The 25677-nt window shown below is 48.5% G+C and overlaps 1 protein-coding gene across 1 annotated transcript in view; it reads left to right on the plus strand.

Moving 5' to 3' along the window:
* The first annotated feature begins 14194 nt into the window (after positions 1-14194).
* Positions 14195-25677, plus strand: part of CAPN13 (calpain 13) — a 65104-nt gene continuing 53621 nt past the window's right edge. The window contains exon 1 of the mRNA XM_069494758.1: positions 14195-14243. The gene's annotated coding sequence lies outside the window, so the exon portion shown is untranslated. The remainder of the gene's footprint in view (positions 14244-25677) is intronic.

A 25677-nucleotide genomic window follows, 5' to 3' on the forward strand; every position in this document is an offset into this window, starting at 1 on the left:
TTTAAAAATTATTATTTTTTGTTTATTTGGGTTTCCAACTAAGATTTGAAGAAACAATTCCACTGATTTAAAAAAGAGGGAAAAAATTTAAACATCTATTCCACCTCCCGTTTTACATGCCGGGGCCCTTCAGCTGGGCGCAGAAGTCAGCTTTGAGAGCTCTGCACTGGCTTATCCACACGTGCCTTTTCATGGAGATAAACCCTCAAGTTCCATGTTACTTTTCAATCATTAGAGCTAATTCTTTCCCACGGTTGTGATATGGCATTTTGCCAGCTAAATGACTGTGCTTGGCACTGTGTCAACATACTTGAATTTCAGACCCCTTTCCTGAAGTCAAAGGTATCTGGGACAATGGCAGCTCTAATCCATGGTCCCCTTAGTGCTTTCTGGACCACAGATGTGCCAGCTAAGGGAGGAAAGGAGAGACATCACACATGTGGCCTGAACCCCTTGTCCCCAAGATTGCTCCTGGCCAGATAGCATCTCTGACAGCAAGGCGTCCCTCCGCCCCACTTCATACTAATAAAAAAGAATTCAAGTGCTGAACTGAAGGGATTTAAGAAAAATTCTGATTGAAAAAGGGAAAGGAACTATGTTTCTTTCATTCGATCTGTCATCTGCCTTCCTTAAGCTCCTCTCCTATGTCTCGTGCTAATATACCCAGTCACTGAGTCAAGCCAGTCCAGCCTGATTCCTTAGTTAATGGCACTTGGGAGCTTGTCAGGTCTCTGAATGACACCTGTCTTTGAAATATAAGAAGGAACAGAAAACAGGTACAATCCTGCTTTTGTTTCTCTACCTTGGCCTGAGTTCCGGAGGCAGCCACGTTGCAGGGAGCCCGCGCAGCCTCCTGAAAGTGCTGCTCTGCCCAGTTGTACCAAACCTCAGGGTTTGGCCTCTCAGGTCCTTGGGTATCAGCTGAGTTTCCAGATTTGCTTCAGAAGCTCTAGTTTGTCTACGAGCTTTCCAGTCTCAGTTATTAACGATCGTGAGGTGCAGGGACGGCATAGATTATTCGGATTCATAGATTTGCCTCCTCTAACAGGGCCAGTGTTGTAAATCCGTCCTCGGACAGGACAGTTCTCTGTGTTAACTTCGCGTGGCTGCCATAGCCCAGTACCACAAACCGTGTGGCATAAACAGTGCAAGTTTGTGGTCTGACCGTTCTGGAGGCCGGTAGTCTGAGATCAAGGTGGCGGCGGGGCCGTGCTCCCTCGGCAGGCGCTGGGGAAGGACGTGTTCAGGCCCTTTCTCCACATGTCTAGCAGGAAGCTCGTGGCAGCGTTAACCTTAGTGTTCACCTGGCATGCTCCCTGTGCGTGTGCCTGCCTCTGTCTAAATGGAAAGTCCCCTAAGACACCAGTCGGGTCGGCTTCTGGCCTATCCTGATGACCTCACCGTCTTGCCAAATCAGGCCATATTCCGAGGTAGTGGGAGTTAGGACTCCCACATAGCTTTTCTTCAGGGGCAGTGAGGGGGGATGCAATTCAACCCATATACACGGAAGCAGTATGTAGTTGCAGGATCTTCGTCTGGATTCAGATGGGTCCAATCCTGGCTCATTGGGAACCTCTCCAGAGCTCAGCTCTTCCCCTGGAAAACTGGGGGTATAGCAAGGTGACCTTAAGACTGTGTTTTGGCTCTCAAACCTCCTGGTCTGCAAATGTCTCTTCCTCTTCATGAAAACCTGCCCGTTTGCAGTCCATTCCCCGTGCACCTGGCTGTCTACTGATGGGTCTCTCAGTAACATTTGAAAAGCTCTTGAGGCCAGTGGCATGGCCTATGCCCCCAAACGTCCCAAGGTGAGGCTCACAGGAACTGAGGGGACAGGGGGTCACCAGAGGGGGAGGGCCAGGACCCCTCAAGCCCCGCTTTCTGCCCCATGGGGCTCTGCGCCCCTGTGCTGTTTACAGCTCCCAGTCCCCACAGCCAGCACACACGCAGCCTTCTCAGCCGCGGCTCACGGGCTCCTCTGTGTCTCGCCGGGAGAGCTGCTCATGCAGAACCACAAATGTTGTCCTTCGTGATAAAATTATCCTGCGAGGGCTGGGAAATCCACCCCACGCGGCGGGCAGCCCTCAGCTGACAGCGCGCCTCCCAGAAAACACTCGGCAGCCCAGCTCCGCACGATGATTAGTGCCAGCGCCTGTTTCGCTCACGGCTCCTCAGGCAGACATTGCCACGTGGGGTGAGTCGGGTGGACACCCCGTGCCACCACGTCCCTCTGCAGGCCATCGTCGTCTGGGGGAGGGACCCGCGGGGGGCACTGGCGTGTGTGCCCCTTGCCCCTGCGGGAAGTGCATTTTCTGTTTTCCTTTCCCTTTTCTTACCCCACCCCCACTCAATTGTAGAAATAATACTATAGAAATGTGTAAAGAAAGCATTCGAAAAAAATCAGCCACGATCTTACCATACAGAGGCAATTATTGTGACATCTTGGCAGTTTTGCCTCCAGAATTTTTCTAAACCATTATATAACATAGTCAAAATCACACTGAATATATTATTTTGAGTCCCACTTTTTTTTTTTTTTTTTGCATTTGATATTTGATATTCCCACAGCATTTTGCAAAGGCTGGTCATTAATCAGCCTCATCATGAATATTACTTGGGAGACTGGCACCCTATTGGTGAAGCAGAAACCCCACTGGCGGTTGTCCTCCACTTTGATTTGGGGATTTCTTCAGGCCCAGGAAGGGTCTTGTTTACCATCACAATGTTTCCCTTCATTGTAAGACCTCCTGCCTGGCCACCACTTAAGGGAAAATTGGCCAAGACTTCTTGGTACTGCAGTGGGAGAAGTAGAAATCTGAGAATCCAGCCCAGCACCAAACATCCCACCAGGGATCTTACCAACCTTCTCTCAGCACCTCGGCTACCAGGACAAGTGGCATGAACTGGAGACAAGTGGCTCAGTCCTGTCCTACGTGTCCTGTGGGGTCTGATGGAAGTGAGAACCCAGGCGGGCCAGGCTTAGCTTGGGGGGAGCCCGTGTTCACACGTTCTCCAACACCCCAGATACTGCCCACACTGTGGCATTTAATCCTCAGCCACTCTGCAAGGTACCAAGTCATCAGCCCCATTTGAAAGATGAGTTAACTGAGGTTAGAGGTTTTAGGTGACTGGCCTAAGGTAATAAATTCAGTAAGGGGCCAAGCTTGGATTCCAATCCAAATCCAAAAGGCTTTATACCACACCTAAGTTGCCTCTCAAGGTCACTGAGAAGCCTCCTGTGCCCAAGGTAACACATCAGATATTCATCCATACTGGCAAGCCTGTCTCAAAACATAAAGACCCCGGGGGTGTGTTTGGTGTTGTGGATGATGAGGAATGGCGGGTGGATCCCGTGCAGGGCTGGCTACCTGCTCCCCACCGGCTCGCATGTAAGGACTGATGGCTCCTCCTGCCATGGCCTCAGTTTCCCTCAACTGTAGAGAAGAGCCCCATCCAAGGTCAACCCCTTCCCAGAGGCAGCCACATCCAATTACTAGTCTGTGGGGGGCTATAAAAGGCTCACCCCCTGCCTCACGGTGGGACGATTGAGGGGTCTCCGGACTCCAGAGCTGCCCATGGATCAGCTGAGGCCTTTATTGCAGCAGACTCTATTGTGAGGTCTACCCAGTTCCTCCCTCTGTCTAGAACTTCTGTCTTCGTTCCTTCCTAGGTGCTGAGCCCAACAGCACTCCCAGTGAACCTTCTGCACATAAACCTCCTTCTCTGTGTTTGCTTCTTAGGTGACTTGACCTGAGACCATTAGTCATTTCCGTACTGTGAATAGAGCTTATACATGGAAATGCACACCACCCCTCAAGGACTCCTGCAAATCCACCTGCCCCCCTAGCACTGACAGCACTGAGGGAAGAGGGTTTTTTCTGGAAGAAAGGAGAGGAGGGAGCAGGTGGTGATGGATGGGGTGGCCGAGTTGGGGTGTCTAGGCAGCTAGAGGGTGTGGCCCAAGCACAGAGCTCCTGGAGGGGCTCCCACCCCTGAGAGGCAGGAGAGAAGGGACCCAGGACTACCCAGTGGTTCTCAATACGGATGCACATGGCAATCACCTGGGGACCTTTGGGATCTACTATTGCCGGGTGCACCCTTGGTCTACCCCCAAGATTCTGATTTGACTGATCTGGGGTAGGGCCCAGGCACAAGCATTTTTTATCCTCCCAGGTGATTCTGATGTGCAGCCAGGACTGAGAGTCAATGGGCCAACAAAGATGGGCAGGCAAGAAAGGCTGACATGTCCCCTAACATCTGCTCCACAAGTTCATTCTCCCACCACAGGTCTTGGTTTACCACTGAAGACCCCTTCCTGGGCCCCAGGGCCAGTGCTCACAGAGGGAAGCCCCATCTCCTGGCCCTTCAGAGGCCAAATGACCCTCTGATAGCATATGTAAGGGGTGGTGGGGGGGGGGTGTCTTTTCCAAATAGTGAACCAGCCACAACCAGGGTGAGTGCAAGGATTCTCAAGGCAGGATCATCCGGGATGCTTGTTTAACCCATGGAGTCTCTGGCCCCAGCCCAGACTTACTAAATTGGAATCTCTGGGGTGAGGTCCAGGAATCCACATTGTTTGGCAAACTCCCTGAGTGAATCTTATGCACGTAAGTTTGAGAACTGCTACTGAGAGCTCCCTGGGCAGCCTTTCTCATATGTACCAGTTCACGTATAAGAGAGCTTTGCTCCCTGTGTAGCAGAGGAGCCCTCCCTGCTCCCGTGTTTTCTAAAGCACACTCGGTAGTAGATGCAGGTTCCTGGATGGAAAAGTCAGCTTGTCAATGAGGATCTGAGAAGAGCACGAGAATCCTCTTCAGCAAATCTTTTCTAGTTAGTTTTTTTCCTTTTAGCAGATATGGTAAACATCTCTTGTGAATTGTCTCAAATATTTTTTTTATCATCTCACAATTGCATTGACAGTTTTGCATAATAAAATGTTAACATAATGAGCCAAACAAGAAATGAATAAAGCCTGACTGTTCAGTTAAGAGGCAGTATTTGCAACTGAGCTCATTGTCTTATCTTCATGCTTGGTCCATTGTCTAATGAGGGTCCTCTTAAGATGTAAGAATGGCTTTCAGATGGATAAAAATAGATATTAATAGACTTGTACACACCTTTTCAGTAGCAGCATCTTACCAAGGAAGCACAAAGGTTTCTTTGGCCACTCATCTTGGCTTTTTATAATCATAACTGGTGTATCTGAGCGTGATTGAAGCCAGATCTTCATGAGGCATGTGGGGATCGGGGGGAACTTTACTGTGGAAGGTGTGCTGAAAGATCAACTCACAGTAAGGCAGATTAATAAGAGAAAGAGATTTATTTACTGTATACAGAGGGAGAATCACAGAGCGATTACCCAACATCCCAGTGGGATCCAGAAATTTATATACCCTTGTTTTAGAGGGAAAGGAGAGGTGAGGAATATAGGTAATTCTCTTTAGGGGCAATAAATGGTAACTAGGGAGGATGAATAGATACTTGGGAAAGTGAATGGATGAGGGAAACAGATCAACTTGTAAATGATTCTCTTTGGAAATTAAATTAAACTGAGAGGCAGGTATTATATTTAAAATGATTTGGGCCGGGTCTGGTTGCATTCTTGATTTTCTTTCCTGTAATATATTGAGATAACAGGAGGGGAAGGGAAGTTAATTGTTCCTTTTGATGGGTTTGGTTTTTTATGAAGAAAGAGGGAAGCCTCTTCCAAGGCCTGTTGATTTCTAAGGGCCTTTAATTCAAAATGCTCTTTATACCAAGGAGTCAAATTTTGGGGTAAAATTTCCCAAGCTCCTTCAGGCATCTCTGTATTCCTCATCCGTAATTGTACTTGGCAGTTTTAACTTCCTCATTTAATTACTTTGTGATGGTGCCAGCATCCATATTAATGACACTATCCGGACTATCTTTCATAGATAGTGTGTCAGGGGCACTTAGCAGCCACATGAGGGGTCTGCATGCAGATCCTCTGCTGGTCCATGCCCAGGGCTCCCCCGTTCTCCCTTCTCTTGGGTCCCCCTGATTTCCTCTTTTCTCATGGTGATTCGTATATCTGCCCTGTTGGAGTTGCTTTGGTCACCCCCAAGACTGGCTATTGATGGAAATAGTCTCCTCAGGACATCACTTTCTTTCCGTCCCCCCAAATGAGCACAGACATCATTTAAATTAGTTTTCTTGATCATCACCTTGGGGATCAGAGAGGTGAGCCCAGGAATCCACAGAAGCTGCTTCTCTGGCCCACCCTTGCTCTCCAGGGTCATTTAGTTAGAGAGTACCTGGAGGTCTCTCCTGTTGGGACCGAGAAGCTCTTTTCGGGTGACTGACTCAAAAGCAAAGCTGTCACACCATAGTCCCCCATGGATATGGGCTGGCACTGGCACCAGTCTCTGCTAGAACCTGCTCAGCACTCCTTTGTTCTGGCCACCTGCCTCTTCCTCCCTGAGGTCTACTCTCCGACCACATTGGTCACTTTGACTTTTCTGAGCTTGTGAAATGTTTCCCGCCTGTTTCCCAAATGCCCTTCCTCCGTCTTCAAGCCACTCTGCACCAACTCTGAACACTTCTTATCTGTACCTGTCCCTCCCACCCCATTCATCCCCTTTCAGGAAGAAGGAAGTGTTCTCACGAGGCCCCCGAGTTAGCTATGTAACAGAGGGAATGGCCTGAACAAGGGTAAAGTGTTTTACAAGTTGTCTCTTTAACCCCCCCACCCCCACATACACTCTTTTTAGGAATTAAAACCTGCATCCCTGCCCGAGGCCAGTAATCAGAGGGGCAGGAGGGTATCCTTTGTTCTTTATTCCATAGGAGATGGCTTAGTGCAATTGTCTGAACAGAGGTGACAAGATTGTCTTCTCTGGAGATGGGGTCAATCAGGACCATCAGCTACAGTTAAACAGCAATAGCCCCAAACTGAAAAGTCCTTTTAAAAGCTCTGTATTTCTGCTCATAGGGAGAACAATGGTACTTTAAGATGAGAGTCTGACATTCTCCTCATTTGCTGGTAAATTAATAAACTTCCCTTTCTTTCTCTTCAGACCTCTTGTCCTTGTTCTGGTGCGGCCTCAGGGGCAAGTGCCAGACTTTCGACAACAGCTAAAGGATGATAGCAGGGAATAAAGCTTACACCAGGCGCATAAGCCCACCACACGCATTGGTTGACCTAAGCCCTCTTGCCTCAAATTTCTTAGAACCTCTGTTGGGAGATGCAACCACAGAAGGAATTAGCAAGAACAATCTCTATCCTGTCTTTCCCCACCTCCCCTGGGGTTCTAGTCCCAGGATGGGATAGGGTTCTGGTCCATGCATCCTCCTCAGGCTGCAGTGACAGTGACCACCCTTGGACCTTGCTTTCATGGATCTGGTGTCCACCAAAGGTGCTCTCCATGAAAGGTGCTAAGACATGGAAAGGAGCAGAGCTGCACCCAGTGAACCCTGCCCTGGTGCAGACGCACCCCTCTCCAAGTGTTGCTTCCTGCTCCTCCAACACAAGGACTCCACCACATCAGGGAGGAAGGGGTTCATTTCCTTTCAGTGCCTCTATTACTGAGGTTTCCACAAGAGTAGCTGAGCTCATCTCTTGTTGGCTGAATTCTCCTGCCTTTATAGGTACAGCAACATGTGGCAACGCCAGAGACAAACGTATGTTGCCCATCTCTTGGTTTCCTCAGACAATACTCACAGCATACAGACTTACTTGTTCTTGAAATAGAAACTTTTTTTTTTTTGGAGACAGAGTCTTACTCTGTTGCCTGGGCTAGAGTGCCATGGTGTCATCCTAGCTCACAGCAAACTCAAACTTCTGGGCTCAAGTGATCCTTCTGCCTCAGCCTCCCGAGTAGCTGGGACTACAGGCATGCGCCACCATGCCCGGCTAATTTTTTCTATATATTTTTAGTTGTCCATATAATTTCTTTCTATTTTATTAGAGATGGGGTCTCGCTCTTGCTCAGGCTGGCTTTGAACTCCTGAGCTCAAACGATCCGCCCGCCTCGGCCTCCCAAAGTGCTAGGATTACAGGTGTGAGCCACCGCACCTGGCGAAATAGAAACTTTAAGAAACAAATGAAAATGAGTTCTTTTCCCACTCTGGACTTTCTCCTAGACTTGCTCAGCCTGGGTTATCATCTTCATCCTTCCCAAAGTGTTCTTGGCTTCCACCCTGGAAGTCCCAGCCTCCCTCCTAACTTGGTTCTCCTAAACTTCCAGCAGCTAGGTAATGGTCTAATTTCACTTAAGAATAGCCATCACTCACTAGATACTTACTGTGTACCAGGCTCAGTATTAACACTTTACCTGCCTTTGCTTTTTTTTCTCATTCTCATGATGCCCGATGAGTTAGAATCTGTTATCATAAGGATTTTGGTGTTCAGGAAATAGGCTTAGAGTTAAATAACTTGTCAAAAACTCCATAATAAGTAAGTGGTGGGGCCAGGACAGTTTGATTTGTAAAACTTGAGTGTTTATAATACTTCTCTAGAAGGTAATATTGGACTTATCACCTATTGCTCTGCGTTTAAGAGCATGATAAGACCCATCTTTTCCATAGGCCATAAAAGTCCGTAGGAACTATCTTTCTCAGGGCAAATGACTTACACCTCCTCCCTCCAGTGGTACCTTCTTGGGCCTTCCACATTAGTTCCAGATTCTAGTCTGAGGACTCCCTCTAACTTATAGTTCATTTGCCTGAGTAGAATAATTATTACAACTCAAGCGAAATTAATAGCCTCCTTCTTCAACATTCAGGTAATTCACTTGATTTACCGACTGCCTGAATTCCACACAGATTTATTGAGCACCTACTATGGGGCCATGTGTCTGCTAGGAGTTGGGGATATAGAGGATACATTATCCATGTCCTGTAAGTGGCTCCTGAACCACTTGGGAAATGATCAAGCTTACGATACCCTAAGTGAGAGAATGAGAGATTGTATGGTACAGAGATGTGAGGGAAGCCGTGAGATTGGGGAAAGCTCCGTAGAGGATGGGAACCTAGGCTTTAGAGTCACGTCGGACTGCGTTCAAATCTCAGTGATCTTGGGCAAGTTATTTAACCTCTCAAAGCCAGTCCCTTGTATGTAAAATAGGAACAATGATACCTTTCCTGTAGGGTTATAAAGATTAAAATAATGATGTATGTCACGTAAAATGTTTTCCCAGAACCTACACACAGTACTCCATTAAGAAGTCGTAATATTAGTGGCAATTGCTAACATTTACTGAACATTTGCTGTTGGTAAGTAGTAAGTATAGCAGTAATATTTGAACTGGACTTTGAAAGCTTTGATTGGGCAGAGAAGAGATGACGAGAAATTCTAGATAAAAAACTAGCGCATTTGAAGTCATGGAAACATGGAAGTGTGTACTGTGTCTGGGGATTATTGAGGACTCTGGTAGCATGAACACAGGGTATCAGGGAAAGGAAGAGGCCAGAAAGAAAAGTGATAGTTAGAGATATCTAGAGGGCATCAGAACTCACAGGCTTCGCTGAGGGTTTGGAGTTCACTTTTCTGCTCTCCAGTGCTCCGCCTCCCCATCCTAGATAAGTGACCCCATTTTATAATAGATTGGAGAAAGGCATTTATACACTGCCGGTGGGGCTGTAACCTGGGGCAGTCTTTTGGACTTCAGCATTACGAATCAAAATCCTCTAGTGTTCATAGCTCTTGACCTAGTAATTTTACTTTTAGGAATTTATCATAAGAAATTCATTGGAACTATTTGGACAGATTCATGTACAAGGATTTGTAATGGCCAAAAGTTAGAAATAATCTAAATGTCCAAAAATGCAGGACTGGTTAAACAATATTATATTAAAGTATTGAAATACTATGCGGTCATTAAGAATCATAGTTTTGAAGATGATATAATGACATGGAAAAATGTTTATGATCTAATGTATGGTGAAAAAGGTAGGATACAAAATAGTCTATAGTGTAATCTAGATTTTGTGAAAAAAATAAGGAAAAGATGTACGTGGGGGACGGAGAGAGAAAGAAATAGGGTGATCCTATTGAGAATAAGTTTAGATTAGAGATGATACTCTTTTTTAAGTATTAAAAGTTGAATTTATTTATTTATTTTCTTAATTTTTTTATTTTTATGAGATGGGATCTTGCTATGTTGCCCAGTCTGGTCTCAAAGTCCTAGGCCCAAGTGATCCTCCCACCCCAGCCTCCTGAGTGGCTGGGACTACAGGTGTGCACCATCATGCCTGGCTAAGACTTGATACTCTCAACACCTCCCTTCAGTGGCATATACTTGCACAAGTGATTTGCATGGGAAGAGTGTCCCAAGAAGAAATTTGGGAGTGGAAGAAGTGGGCTAGAGACAATAGAGACAAATCAATCAAGAGTCCAGAATCCTGACCACGGCAGAGCTTTCTTAGAGAAGGTATAGGATGCCCCAGAGACCATAATGCCCAATGAGGAGCAGACGATGCTCTGCGGACACCCAGAAGACACTCCCAGGGCTTTCTAGAACTCCTGGAGGAAACTTTGCATCATCAGGGAGAAGGCTCTGAGCCAGTACATTAGGGACATGGGTAACAGGTTGACATCTCTCACAGGCATCTGCAGGCTCTAATGACCGATTTGTCTGAGTTATGTGTAGGTATGTCTAGAAAAAAAAGACAGGAAATAGTTGTTATCTCTGGATATCTATGGTTTTTTTAAAAACTTTTCAATAGTTTTTCAAATGTTTCTGTTATGAATATTTCATAATCAGGCATACCAGTCATTTTTAAACCAACCCTGGGTTCCTTCTGCTCCTCCAGCCTTCACCTCCTGCCCACCCCCAAACACGCTCCACGTTCTCACTTTCTTCTTCTGTGCATGAGGATGGCAACCCTGGCCTTTGCTGGGGCTCTGTCCCCCGGGGCAGGAGAAGAAATTGGAGTGGAACGGACCCGGGCCTGACTTGGGCGATTGGCAATCCTCCCGGCACGCAGCCCCCGGCACAGCAAGCTCAAGCTGGGTGACCTCCAGGAACTTCATACTTTTTGGCACTAACAAAAATCACAGTGCTTTGTTGCCTTTGCTATTTCCACCCACGGAGGAATGTAAAAATACATGAAATCTGTTCGATGATCCGTTTACCTACGTGGCAAATGCTCTGTATACCTGTTTACCCTGCCCAAAATAGTGCCCTTTGTCATATTTTACAGGATTATTTGATTTAATTCCCTAAGTCAACACAGGGTTTGTTTTCTCATAAAGGCAAAGAGGATGAAGCTTATCAAAAGGAACAGGACTGAGGACGGTACCTCGTGGGCGTCCTGGAGGACAGCACGGGGAGGAGCGCACAGAGGGCTTCTGGGTCCCGGCAATGCTGTTTCCTAATCTGGATGCCGGGAACTTGGGTTTCACTTTGTGCAAATTTATCAAGCCATACACAGGGTTTGTATCTCTCACCACTCTCTCCCCTGCCTGGACCACCTCCACCACCCCCTCCTCTTGGCCAGCTCCCAGCATCCTTCACTGCCTGGGAAGCTGCACTCCATGACTCTTCAGTCGAGGTGAGGTTGGGTTCTCTGTTTGGGGTCTCACAGAGCCTGCAACTCCCCTTCACGGCACTGATCACAGGTGAAATTGTCTGGCTGCTTTTGTGGTTATGGGTTTCATGTTTGTCTCTCACTAGACTCTAAACCACCAGGCTTGCTGTCTCCATGGGGTCACCTGCTTGGTCCCCTGTGCCTGGCACAGCGCTTGGCACAGATGCTGGTACAAGAAACAGCTTGTAAAGGAATGATGGAGCGGGCAGAGAGGGAGACAGGCAGAATAGAGGGGTGGGAGACGCAGAGGAGAAGGAGAAAGGAGGAGGGTGAAGCATTGTGTCCCTCAAGATCTGGGTATTTCAAGGCATGGCTAGATGGTGGCAAGTGGGGGGACACTCAGGAGTGTATTGACGTGAATGAGCAAAGAGTCTGCTGAGACAGACGTCTTTCCAAGAGAAGGGGGACTCACACGGGCAAGACTGGCTCAAGGACGGTATCCCAAGTCCAAAAGAGGAGGGTGGGGCCCCCGTGCCCAGTGTGGCTCCGATTTTCTTCTGGCTCAGAGGAGGCTGCAGAAAAGCTATTTCTCTGTCATTTCTGTAGGACACTGAGCATGACATGTCAGCAGCGTGAGTGCAGGGGCCAGCCACAGCAGGGGCAGCCATGGTGTGGCAAAAGAAGGGTGGGGTATGGCCGTGGCACTATGGCCACAGCAGCATTTTCCGCACCCACTGTTGGCACCTACCCTGGCGGGCCAGGCTTGGGCAGCCACAGCAGGACCTGTGCATTTGGTAGACACAGGGAGTGACAGGGAGGACTCAGTGGGCCCCCATGATGCAGGTGCCATCGTACGCAGTGTGGGAGGACGGGGCTCAGTGGCAGGGGAGGGCCGTGGTGGATACCATGTGGGACCAACGGGCTGTATCTCAGGGCAGATGTGAAGTGCCCAGCGGGCAATGCCAAGAAGGCATGGGAAGGATTTCAGGGTATGCCACGCTTCCTCCAGAGCTGGAGCAAGTACGGCTAGGAATTTCCTGTTAAGTGTTGCCCAGTTTACAGCCCTAGGCTGGAATTTTCTGGAAAATGTAAATCACCGAGAATTGGCTTCTAAAGAAGCCCTTCTTTTCCCTTCCCCATTCATTGGAACATATGAATGGGGACGGGAAACACCAAGAACCAAAGAAGCCAAAAAAGGAAAACAGCCCCTTGGACCTGTGAACAGGTCTTTATAAGGCCCCGCACCTACCCTGGCACCAAGAACATCCCATTGAGCGATATCTCCCTTTTTAGCTCAGTGCTCCCTCAGACTGCTCTGGACACTGCTCTGGGAGTTCCTGCTCTTAGTGGAAAAAAGAAATATGAGCTGGGAGAAGACAAAATCATCATCAGTAAGCAGGAAAACTCTCAATTATTTTTCTTGAGGCGCCATCTTAAGATATATTCCTGTGGGTAGGGCTTTCTAAAGCTTTCTCTCACAATTTTTTATGAAACTATGGCTTTCAAACATTTTTGATTACGTATCCTATTAGTAAAATCATTCTGAGCATGTACTACAAATATATGCATATTTATTCATTAATTCCATTTATATAATAGTGTGTGTGTATGGTTTATTGTATTTATAGTGAAAGTTCTAATAAAAGGTGTCTGCTGGGGTGCAGGCACCCCACTGAACGAACACGAGGCAGCCAGGGCGAGCATCTTAATCCTCAGTCCACAGATTAGTGAACTAAGCCTCAGAGGGAGAGGACTCGCCCAGGTCACACAGCCAAAGATGGCAGAGCTGGGATTAAGACCCCCGTCCACGCTTCCCAGGTGCTCTGATTCTTCCTTCCACGTTCCCAACTCATCTCTTTCTACTCCTCAGTTTGGGGATGGCGCGGTCCTATCAGCTTCTGGTGATTTCCACGCTGTTTCCTTGCTTTCCCTGTTTTATCACTACCTCCCGTGACACAGGGCGAGCTGTGCTGCGGGGGTTCTGGAATCAGGAAGCACGTGCTCCACATGTCTCATCTCTTTCTCTTGATCCATTAAGCAGGGGCGATGCGGAGACCTCCCCCGGCCTCCCCATGCCCAGGGGTTAGAACCGTGCAGCTGATTTGTAGAAAGAAGATGCTCTCCAGTAGAAAGGGCGTGCCATGTGGTGGCCCTCGAGTGGCCACTCTTGACACGGAGGACGCGGCGCTTGCACTTCCCTGCGTGGAAGCGAGGTCTGAAGGAAGGTTGCTTTGCCGGGTCTTTCCTCAGCACTTCTGGGCTCCTGGGGGGGGGGGGGGTGTAAAACAAAACAAAACAACAATTCCCTGAAGCAGAATAAAGAAACTGAAGTATCTGGAAACAATGAAAACCACAAGCAAGCAGCCAAGAAATGGGCAGCTCGGGGGCCCAGGAAGTGAGACGGGATCAGGAAGACATAGACTGGGGGTGGAGGATCTGGAACGTCTTGCTGTTTACGGCAATATCTTCTCTCTCTCCTGGGGCACCAGGGCCCAGAGCTGGAGTCACTGTTTAACCAAGGTGGAGCCACACCCGATGAACCCATATAAGGAAGAGCCCTGGGAGAGGAGGGAGCAGATGTCAGCACTGCCGGCTGCAGCCCTTTCACCAGGACACGGCCCTGTCCTCCGCCAGTCCCTTCCACCAGTCCCCTCCGCCACTCTCTGATCTGCGGAACTGCTGCCGAGGAGCCTGTGGGACCCGCCCACACCGTACTGCTGACGACACACCATTGGACTCACCGGTCCAGGAAACAGGTAAGGTGTGAGTGGTCATTTCTCAGGGCCTTGGACCGAGACAGTCTTTCAAACTTTAGTGAGCAGGTGAATGTCCCCAGAGAGCTTCTTAGTTGTTGATTCTGAGTCCTCACCCCAGAGGTATGCACTCAGTAGCTCTGGAAACTGGGTACTTTTGATGCAGTGGGCCAAGGATATGCTGTAAGAAAAACTAGGACAAAGGATGAGTTGATTTTCTAAGAGAAGCTAATGTAAACTTTGCATGGTTCATGCAGAGAGGATCTCTTAATCATTGAATCACCTTTGCTTTCTGCTCATTCAAAGCCACGACCCTGAGGGCCACGTTCACCATAAGGGATACCCTGATGGCAGGAATCGTGTCTTCTCTGTTCATTGGTGTATAGTTTCTGACATGTAGTAGGGGTTTAATAAATATTTGCTAAAAGAAGGAATGGGTCACAGGCCCTTTGTTTTCTAACGATCTAGCCTAATAGTTAGATGAATGAAGTTGAAAAATCCGATTAATCACGAAAGACAGATGACTAACCCTTTAGAGATTCAGACAGTTCTGTACCCTTCCAGCTGCATCATATGTCACATACATGCGTCTCTGTGGCTGCTAAAATTGTGTAATCTTTGGGATGTGATGCTGTTCTCTGGGAGACAGTTCCAGCTATTGAGCTTGAACCCAAGCTAACCAGATAAGAGTAAGTCAGATATTTTCCCTCTGTAGCTACAGTTGGGTCATGAACTAGTGACTGCCCTGTTGTCTTGGGGCACAAACAGAACTTTGCTGACCCCCACGTAGCATTAACTGAATCTTTAGTCAGCACATCCTCTTGCATTGCCCTACTTTATAGCCAGCTTGACCTCGGTTACTTTTTTTTCTGATGAGGTGGGAGAGTGATAGCTGGAGGAAGGCTCACTTATTAGTACATTCATTGATGAAAATATTATGTAACCTACCAGTTTTGTAATAGGCAAGAGTTATATGTAGCATGAGCTCATTATCTCCAATTTGTAGATGGAAAAAGTGGGATATCTGGTGAATGACTTGCTACTAAGCTGCTCGTACCAGGTGCCAATGACAGCGCTAGAGTTCTGTTGTTCCTGGCACCCTGTCTTGTACCCTGGTTACTTGGTTGCATTCAGGGAACTATTTGAAAGAACACCTTAGAAGAAGGGGTGCTACCGAGAAATACACACATGAATGACCCACCTCCTGGCACTGAGGGCATACTCAGTGTTGAGCATTGTGCTTCCTACTGCCATATGTGTTAGCTGTGTGACTTTGGGAATGTTGCTTAACTTCTCTGGGTCCCAGTTTCCTCATCACTAAAATGTGGTAGCCACAGTATCTGCCTCATAAGATTACTGAAAAGATTAACTGAGATAGTACATGTAAAGTACTTAGCAGTGTCTGGCATATGGTAAGTGCTCACGAAATTGTAGCTATTACTGTTGATATTATTTTAGCCCGGGTTCTCTATGAAACACAGCCTGAGGCAGAGCGTAAGTGCTGATGCACTTGCCTATCAGGAAGTGCGGTACCAGGGCGGGGAAAGTGAGGGGAGCGGGAACTGCGAGTGGGAACTGAGAAGAGAAGGACGGAAAGCAATACAGGGCGACATGTCACCCACCTGCCTCTCTTCACAAAGAGACATAGCCGGCCACTTGGCCAAAGCAGGACACCTCTGGACTGGCTTTACAGAAGCATTGCGCCTTGGACTAGTGCAGCAGAGAGAGCGTGGAGAGGACGTTTACATGCCAGCTCCCTCTGTCTCCTAGCTCTTATTGTTCAAAGTTTGCCCCCTGCGCTTCTAGCTGTGTCATCTGACCCCCTCAGCAGCCACTGGGAAATCCTTGAGGCTTGGCACGTCCCCTGAGTCCTCAGGTAGGCTGGTCCCTCCCTCTCTCCCCAGGGTTTGGAGGAAGTCAGATTGGGTGCATTCCAGCACTCACAACCTCATGTGGTGGGCATGCCACCGACAGCCGGGAAGAAAGCCAAGGCCATGCAAAAGACCAGAGCAAAATGAACGGGGGGATGTTGGTTTTCTGCCATCCTTGGGACTCCATCTCTTGAGCAAGTGTTTCCCGTAGCATGGTACATAGAACACAAATTCTGGGGGCTGTTGCTGGGAGCACCTTGATATAAAGATACTGTGATAAAATGTTTGGATGAATATTGCTCCCTGCTCTTCCCTCCTTGGAGAGTCATGATTCAGGTTTGCACGTAAAGGCTCTGAGGAGGCCAAAAGAAAGAAACTGGTCGAACTGAACGCACCAGCCCTTCCCGTACTGAACACTGGTTGGAAACGCTGCTTTGGACCATAGCAACCCTGGGCTCAGCCTCTTTTCTGTCTTGATCCCTGAATTCTCTGTGGATTCTTCTCTGGTATGCACCACTTTTGCTTTGCACAAACCATTTTGAATTAAAAAGTTTGCAATATAATAGGAGGCTGTGCAGTGCATGGAAAGCTCACCAATCTGCAAGGGTGATTCTCCCAGGAAACAACCGGCCAAGCCTTGTTCCCTCATCTTAATAACAAAGAGAGTTGAACAAGGTGATCCCCACGGGGTCTTCCAGCCTCTGGCCATCTGTGATGTTGGAAGGCAGCTGACGACCACCCCATATAGCTCCTGCATAGCCTCAGAGATGAACTCTCTAGCCAATAAACAGATGGAAATTTTTAAGAGATGGCATAGGGGTATGAAGGGAAGGTCTGCTCACTGCTGCCCCCTCTGATGGAGCTGCACGTGGGCCGAGAGGCAGACCGCGTCCGTGGCCTGGGTGATGGGCTGCTTCTAAGTGCTTGGGCTGGAAGAGAGCCAGGGCTCTGGGGTTAATGTCTTGCCTCTGGCCAAATAAGCCCCAAGGGACCTTTGAAACTGAGAGTGGCCAGGACCTTTTCTTGCCTTCCCTCTGAAAGAAATGTCCCTTGGGCAGCACTCTGGCCTCTGATCACCATGGGGTCAGCCCTGCCGTGCCCACCTTCCTGACCAGCGCCCCTCACCCAGCGCAGAGGACTGAGGCAGACCCCATGACAGCGGGTGGCCAGAGCCGCTGAGGGGCTGGTCTCCATCGGGACTGGCCACACCCCTGCCTCCAGGAGACGCAGCTGATGGCCCACGTGGGATCTGCTCCCAAGTGCCTGGGGCAGGAGAGGTGACAGGGTCCTGAGTCCTAGGCATGTTTGCCCTCGTTCCCCTCGTCAAACACTCTGTCTTCTGCCCAGTCTAATCCTTGCCCAGAAGTGGCTGCCAGACCAGCTGAACTGCACCGTTAAGCTCCTTTTCAGAAAGCTGTAGCCTCCTGGCAGGAGCCAAAGTTAAACTCAGAGGGCACAGCCTGAGGGAGCGGTGAGGGCAGAGGCGAGGGGGCTGGCTCCGGGGCCTCTGGCCGCAGGCGCCCCAGGCACTTTCTGTCAACTCAGAGGCCATCCTGACCCAGTGCCACATCCCCCCGGACCTGTCCTCAAGCCACCTTTCCGCTCAGCCAGGTCACTTTCCCCAGATGGGCACCGGGCTTGCCCACAGCTCCCTGCCTGCCTCCCCTGTTCTAGAAGGTGGCCCAGGCAGCGGAGGGGTGGAGGTTTCCTGTGACAGCGTCTCCACCTTTTCTGAGGTGGAGACCCCCAGCCCTGCCCCTGCCTGGGCCTGGCCTTCCCACCGCCTCCACGTCAGGCCTCAGAGCCGGCTCTTTCTCCTCTCCCCCCACTGCCCCTCCTTCTCCCTCCAGCCCCGCCTGCAGGTGCTCTAGGGGTGGGGGAGGGCATGGGGGGAGCAGGGGACACCTCAGAGGCCTGGCCCCTCCCCGCCTGCCTTCTCTGCTTCACTCACTCACTTGTGCACACGTTGTACTCACATTGACACACAGGCTTGCGTTCTGCGCACACTCTCTCTCATGCGGCTTTTTGACATGGTTAATACAGAAAGCTCTTGTTTTCTGACAACTTTTCTCCTCCCACTGGTCCATGCCCTGTCCCTGACCCCAGGGGTGGGACCCCACCTGCTTGGATGGAAGCCTGCTCTCAGAACAAGGAAGCTGGCCTGGGCCTCCCAGGAGCCTTCCCTGAGTTCCTGGTCAGGAAAGTCATTGGCTCCCTTAGCCAGTGTGCTTGGTGGCTGGCGCTCCAGGGTCTGTCTCCCCACCACCGTCCCCCACGCCACGGTGGGAGGGGCCCTTGGCAGAGCCAGAACCAGGCCCCCAGTCCAGGGCTTGGCCCACTCACCTCTGTGGCCTCCACTGGCCTGGGATGCCCAGGATGGCCGGGCACAGACTGGGATGTCCCAGTGGCCCGGCCAGAGGTCCAACTGCAGCCTCCACTGCCCTCTTCCCTCCCCTGTGTGTGGCCATAGCGGTGCTGGGGGTGGGGGTGTCTCACGGGCTCCATCTGGGAGTCACAGAAACTGCATCTCTGTTTTCCAGCTGTGCCTTGAGTATTCACATGTGAGGCATAAGAAAGCAGGGCGATATTTGGATACAACTTCAGTGCCGTAGGATGCTGGGATGGCGTGAGAATGCCAAAAACCAGTGGGTTTTGCCCTCCTTGTGTCTCGCCCTCCCTTCCTCCCACCCTCTTCCTCAGTCCCCTCCCCCCCCCAGACTGGATGTCCCTGCCCCTCTCTGTCCCTCCCCTTCTCTGTCTGGGTCTCCTGCCACTCTGTCTCTCTGTGTGGTCCCTCTGTCTTTGTTGCTGTCTCATATGTTTTCTGTTTCTCTTTGTCTCACTTAAATGAAAATCCTAAGATAGTCCGGGAGGAAATCCTTTAAGAATAAATGGATTATCTAAATGTGGCCTCAACTTCTAAAGATCCTTTAAAAAAAAAGGAAAGAAAAAAGACCTTAAACCTAGTCCTGTCTGGCTCATGCCTTTGGGACATGAGCAGGTCCGGGGTCTGGGATCTGCCTGGGGAGTGTTGGCCTGAGATGGTGGCTCCTAAGACCCAGGATTTTAACATGACACATGGCAGGTCCCAACTTCCTAAGTCCACCTCATTCGCTTCAGAGAACATTTCAATCAGCTAAGTGGGAAGCACATCTCTTCTTCATGGATGCAAAACAAAAAAATCCATGCTCATAAATCTAAGAACATATCAAATATTACACAGTTTCTCAGACACATTTAATTGTAGAACCCAGAAAGAATACTCTACCTTGTCCATAGAATACAGTTGACAGTCTACCCAAGAACTTTCTAGGCCTCTTTCATAATTGAATGACACATATCAAAGCCCTTTGGGGATAGGAGAGGAGGATCCTTTCATGTAAAAACAAATTTCATTTTTTTAATGTTGTCACAGGATGAACCTAAACTTAATTGAAGGAATAATCATTCTGTGGCTTTCTATTTTATTGTCTAACGATATAATTTAGGGTACATAAGAACCCATATTCTCAATTCCAGAAACAGAGAACATTACAGGTGAAAATCGCTTAAAACAGTAAGTCCAACCTTCTTAGTGTCCCAAGTGGGAAACTGAGGCTAGAGGAGGGAGCCATGTGCCCAAGACTCACAGAGTTTGGCGAAGCTGCACAGATTCTTTCTGCTGGACAAACGTTCTCTTTGTTACTTTGCAGGGTCTCCTGGGAGGGACCCATCCACTGAGCTCTCAGGCTCCCTTAGTCTGCACGTCTAGGAAAATGATGGGTCCGCGTGGCTGGGGCAGTAGGGCGAGACAGGGTTGGGGTTGGCCTCACTATGGAACCACAGAAAGTGGCTTCTGCTTTCTGCCTCTCTCGTGCCAAGCTGTTGATCTCCTTGGCAGTCAGCCCTGATGCTGAACTCGGAGTCGCTGGCAGGCGATGGATAGTTCTATTCTGAGCACTTACTTCTCTGGCACCTGTTCCAGATCTGGGAAGCTTCGTAGCTGTCTAAATCTGAAGCTGTGAGATGCTTCTTTCATTTTATTTCTCCCTCTTCCATGGCCCTTGGTGGATTAAAGATGATCTCAAAGGATAAGAAACACTTGCTTACCTGGTACCACTCCCAGCCCTGGTTAAGCTGGAAGCAAGATGCCTTTTGATGGGGACAGTGGCGTGCTCTGCTTGCAGGCCAGACCACCAGCTTGGAGCTGAGAGTGGGACAGGAGTTGAGTCCAAGCACTGCATAAACTTCCTGTTTGATCTTGAGCCTCAGTTTCCCCTTCTGCAAAGTAAGCCCTGCGTAGTCTTCCCCTGAGACCTGACTTTCTAGAGGCCACAAACCCCACCTATGGCCTTCAGGCCACAAAGGCATGGACACTCTGCCATGATTCTGAAGTGCGGGCACGGCCCAGGGCAGCGCTGCTCTGGGGGTTAAGTTCCATCTTTGAAATCTGACATTTGTGTTCATTCTCACACTTACCCCATCTCCTATCAGCTCTCCTTGAGAAATAGTCATATATTTTCCCAATTCGCAGTAGATTTGTATATATAGAAAATTCTCTTTCTTCCTCTCCCGCCTCCCCCCTCTCCCTGCCGCCTGCAAAGCCCTGAGGTGTACCAAGGTGGCGTATAGCTGAGAGTGGTTTGCACGGGGTTTCTTTCCACCAGAGAGCAGTTAAGTGCCTTATTTTCTCCACTCGGGTAGCTAAATTATTCTCGATGTGTTAAGCAGTGTAATTAAACACACGCGCACAAGTGTGCGGGCCCCTTCCCCCACCCTTCCTGTTCCTTGTCAGCAGAGTGTCAGCCCCAGCCTTCAAGCTCTGTTAGTTTTAATTTGAGTTGTGGAATTAGTAATGGGTTTTGCTGGAACACTGTTGTGGGAAATAGATCGCTCCTCGTGCAGGGTTTGGGCACCATTTCAAATGAGTATTTGTTAAGGGGGAAACCGTCCCTTGTCGTGTTCTGCTACATTACATCAGATTTATTTCCATTGTTCTGAAAAACACCAGCCAGGAGAGGGCTGTGTGCAGCACTCCTGGGCAGGGAACAATTGAGTGCTGCTTCCTGTTTCTTAGATGATTGCAAAAAAAAAAAAAGAGGCAAACAAAATCACCCTTTTGTTGCTGGAACATGCTGAGTGATCCTCCAGGCAGGGACCCCAGGGCCACTCCAGCGTCTGTCACTGTGGGGGCTGGGGGTGGGTGAGGAGGTGCCGTCGTATCACTGGCAGAAAGTGAATGAGCAGTTTGGTCGCCAAAGTACGATGCTGAAGAAAAGCAACTGAGTGGAGAGAACCTGGCAGGTGGAAGTGAAAGTGACCTGCCCTGTTCAAGGCCCTCCTGCGCCCCCCTCTTGCTGTCATCTAGCCTCTGCGCCACCATTTCCACGGAAGTGCTCATGCCCTTCCTTGCTTGTTCCGTGGTAATTCCTGTCATTAGCAGCTCTTTTCTTCTGTCCTGGCCAGTAGGGATGCATGGAGGGTATATACATTTAAATGTAAATGAATTAAAATGGAATAAAAATTAAAATTCAGTTCCTTAATTGCCCTAGCCATATGTCAAGTGCTCAATAGGACAGCACAGGTCTAGAAGGCGTCCATCATCACAGAGGGTTCTATTGAAAAGTTCTCTGATCAAAACCACCCCTCCCCAAATATCTGGGGACTAGTTCACCCTCTGGACCACACAGGTCATGTGTTCTTCCTTTGCTTTCAAATCCTTTCCACTGGGCATGTGGTTGGCTTCAGCCAACCTGACCATGATGGCAGGACAGGGCGGGCAGGGAGAGGACAAAGCCCCTGGGACAGGGGACAGGGGACGGCAGGGGGGCAGGGGGGGTGTGGAGGCAGTGGGATACTGGCCCAGCCGCAGGTGCTGAAGGATAACGTGGTTTACAGCACGGCTCATGAAGATGCGTACTCAGAGCTTCCTCCAGGCAGAAAGGGGTATCAAGGGTCTGGACACACGGGAAGAACACAACTCTGGAGAGCCCTGAGGGTGAAAGTGCAGAGGTGACGGGCCAGTGCCTGCGGTGCCCACCACCTGGTACAGGGCCCCAGACACTAGGCTCAAGTTCAGGGAGTTCCTGTTAGGGTGACAGTCACAGGCTTTTACTAAGTGCCACGCCAAGCCGTTTACAAGAATCTTCTCATTTAATACCCACCTACAGCTGTGAGCCTGGTTTTATTACCCCACCTCCAGCCCATTTTATGTGTAAGGGAAAGAGGCGCAGAGACGCTGAGGGGGTTGCCCGAGATCGTTCCGTCAGTGACAGCTGGACTCAAACCAAAGTTCTACCCTGATCCGCGTGCTCTGACCACCGTTCCACGCTGCCTCTCTTTGTCTTGTCTTTTCTCTTTTTCTCAAGGGATGAGGCAGGGCCTGGTTTTCCAAACTGGAGCATAACCCTGGGGGCCAGAGAAGCAGCCAGGGATGCTTAGGAGTGGGAAGCCCAGTCGTGGGACCAGAGGTGGTTAAATCCCTGCTCTCTGCAGGGCTGGGCAGCGGGGCTGCAGGGGCCAAGTCTGATGGTCACCGTGGGGCTCTCACTCTGCCTTTCTCCTGATAAATGTCTCTAGATCTCTCATTCTCCTTCCCAGGAAGGGATTTCCAGGCTCCTCGTATACTTAGCTGGAGTGTCTCCAGCCAGTGTGGCATGTTCATGCCCATTAGAAAAAGTCCCCACCTCTTTCCGGTGGTGATAACTGCATGCCAGGAGCCCCTGCTTGCGAGCAGAGTGCGCGCCTCCCCGGCCAGCGCTGCTCAAACACTCTCCTGTGGACACCAGTGTCGACGTGCCCCTGAGAACACAGCCCCTAGAGCTGAACGCAGATGTCCACGTGGGGTCAAGAGTGGCTTTGTACAGGGGACTGGGCTATTCCGTCTAGAGCAGCACCGTACTGCTATCGAGGCCATTCAGACATTCAGATCCTGTCAAATCGTTCATAGTTTTGCCTCATTTTTAATAGGAAGTCAAGTAAGGCAGACAAAATATTTTCAAAATGCCATTTTGGACCCTGTTCACTATTTACTTGCACAGTTAACATTGAAATGTGAAGACAGGTTTTCAGTTTCCTTGGTTAAATTCCGTCTTCTTGGTTCTGAGGTCAATTAGAATTTTGATTCTGGTATCTGCTTGGTTAATTGTTCTTCCTTCCTTTCTAGTACTAAAAATGATGAAAGAGTGGAAAAGGATCTTTGCTTTCATTTCAACATCTTCTTCCAGGATCAAGATAAAAATATTAAACAGGACAGTACACAGGACAGAGGTCTGTGACTATCATAGTGCAACGATTCCGAGCTAATCCAGAACCATTCGTCCATAATTTCTGGGTCAAACTGTGAAGTCTATTTCTGTGCTATACTGTACTGTGCTACATTGTGCTACCCTTTACTACAGGGTATACAATCTATACTACAGGGTATACAATACTACAAGGTATACATATAGTCTAAACTAGTCTATATGGAGGGAATAGGTAGTGGTTTTATCAAACTCTTTCTAAAAATCAAAATATGCATATGTGTGTAAATATACATATATGTGTGTATGTGTATATGTGTGTGTGTATATACAAAATTCTCCTCTTCATCCAAAGTAGGGACTCTAGTGGGGAGGGGAGAAAGAAAACGAGAGGGAAAGTTAAGTAATTGGCTTTAGTAAGGCTACATTTGCTTTTAGAAATACCAGCTTTATTTCCTGAGTACTCAAATTGTGTCTTTGCAAGTCCATTTCAGAATTTTCCTATAAATTTCAGACTTCTTAAAAATATTATTACAGAGCTATAAAAAATTTTAAATCAGTATTTTGGAAGAATGTATGTGTTAGTTACAAACAAATTTCTTATTTAAAAAAGAATCTCTCACAAAGCTTCTTATGTTAAATTCCCATAAGAATGAACATTTAGGACAACTTACGATACTCAAACATATAAGCAAATCCTTGTAAAACAGTCATATTTGTGTAAAGTGAAGAATATCTAGGTTCATCAAAAGACACAGTAAGGGCATTAAGAAGATGAGTCACACACTGGGAGGAGATATTTACAGCACACGGGACTAACAAAAGACAAACATCCAGAGTAAGTAAGAATTCCTACAAATCAATAAGAGAAAGACAACCCAACAGACAAATGGGCAGGAGATATGAATATTCATTTCTCAAGAGAGGGAACACGAATGAAGAATAAGCATATTGAAAGGTGCTCAGTCTTGTCCGTAATTAGGGAAACAAATTAAGACCACAAGGAGTGGCCATTGACTCCCACCGATGGACACAGATGAGAAGGCTGCCAATACCGAGTTAGTGAGGATGTACAGCCATGGGAGCTCTTTCGCGTTGCTGGCGAGGTTGTAAATTGGTACAACCTTGGACAATAATTTGGCATGCTTAGTGAGATTGAGTATGTGCATATCTTAAACCCAGAAATTCTATTTCTAGGAATATAAGCTACAAAAAATCTTACTCATGTTTATCAAGAGGTGGTGCACAAGAACACCTATAGCATACTTTTTATTAAAACCAAGAGGAGAACGCTAAATGTCCATCACGAGGAGCAGCATAAATAAATAGTAGAATAAAGTATTATGCAGCTATGAAAATGAATGACATTCAGCTACATTTTTACCTATGGTGGGGGCAAGCAAGTTACTGAAGACTGTGTAACTATATACTGTATTTAATTTTTAAAACAACTCTATTTAGGACATATGAAAACTGTACTTATTTAAGGTGTAAACTTTGATGAGTTTTGGCATGTGTATACACATATGAGATCATCACCACACTCCTCTTCCTCCCCTACCCTCGTCTTCAATTCTTCACCTATAAAATGACTCGAATCTGTCTCCCCTCCGGCTTCTCTTCTGCTGCTCTACCACCGTCTCTCCCATGGACAGATGCCTCCTAGCCTCCTCCCTGCTTCCTGTTCCTGCTCAGCCCCTCTGCCTGCCTCCCAACCTGCCCCCCAACCTGCAGCACAATCCTACATACAGATCTGGCCGTGCCCGCCTCTTCAATGCCATGCAGAGCTTGCAGGGTATGAAACATGTCACCATCCAGCTTCCCATCCTGCCTTTCTGGCCGTCTCTTCGAGCACTCCCTAGCCCCAGTCCCCACCCCACCAAATCCTGCAGTCGCTCCCCATTCCCTCCAGCAGCCAGCAACCTTTCCAATCCAGCTACTCAGGGCAGCTGTGGGAACTTTTTTTTCCAAATCTATCTACTCATTCTCTGCCTGGCAAACTCTTCTTCTTTCAAGGCCCAATTCAAAAGTCACTGCCCAAAGGAGAGTCATTCCAGACCCTCCATGGCAGTTCATAGCTGCTCTTCTCAGCGTCCGCGGGACTATATACACGTTTTTAATTGAGCTATTCTATTGAATGATAGCATCTTTCTCGCTTGATAATCAGCCCCAAAGGGGTAAAGATCATGTGGAATTTATCTTTGGATTGCCAGCATTCAGAAGAGTGCCTGGCACAAGGTCAGTGTGCAATAAAACTGTTTGTCGAAGGTACGAGTACCCCTGTACCCCCTCATGCACATAAGAGCGTGCAGCAGATTGAGAGCCGAACTGGGGGTAAGGGTG

This window comes from Eulemur rufifrons, chromosome 19 (assembly GCF_041146395.1).
Source record: "Eulemur rufifrons isolate Redbay chromosome 19, OSU_ERuf_1, whole genome shotgun sequence".
Lineage (NCBI taxonomy): Eukaryota > Metazoa > Chordata > Mammalia > Primates > Lemuridae > Eulemur > Eulemur rufifrons.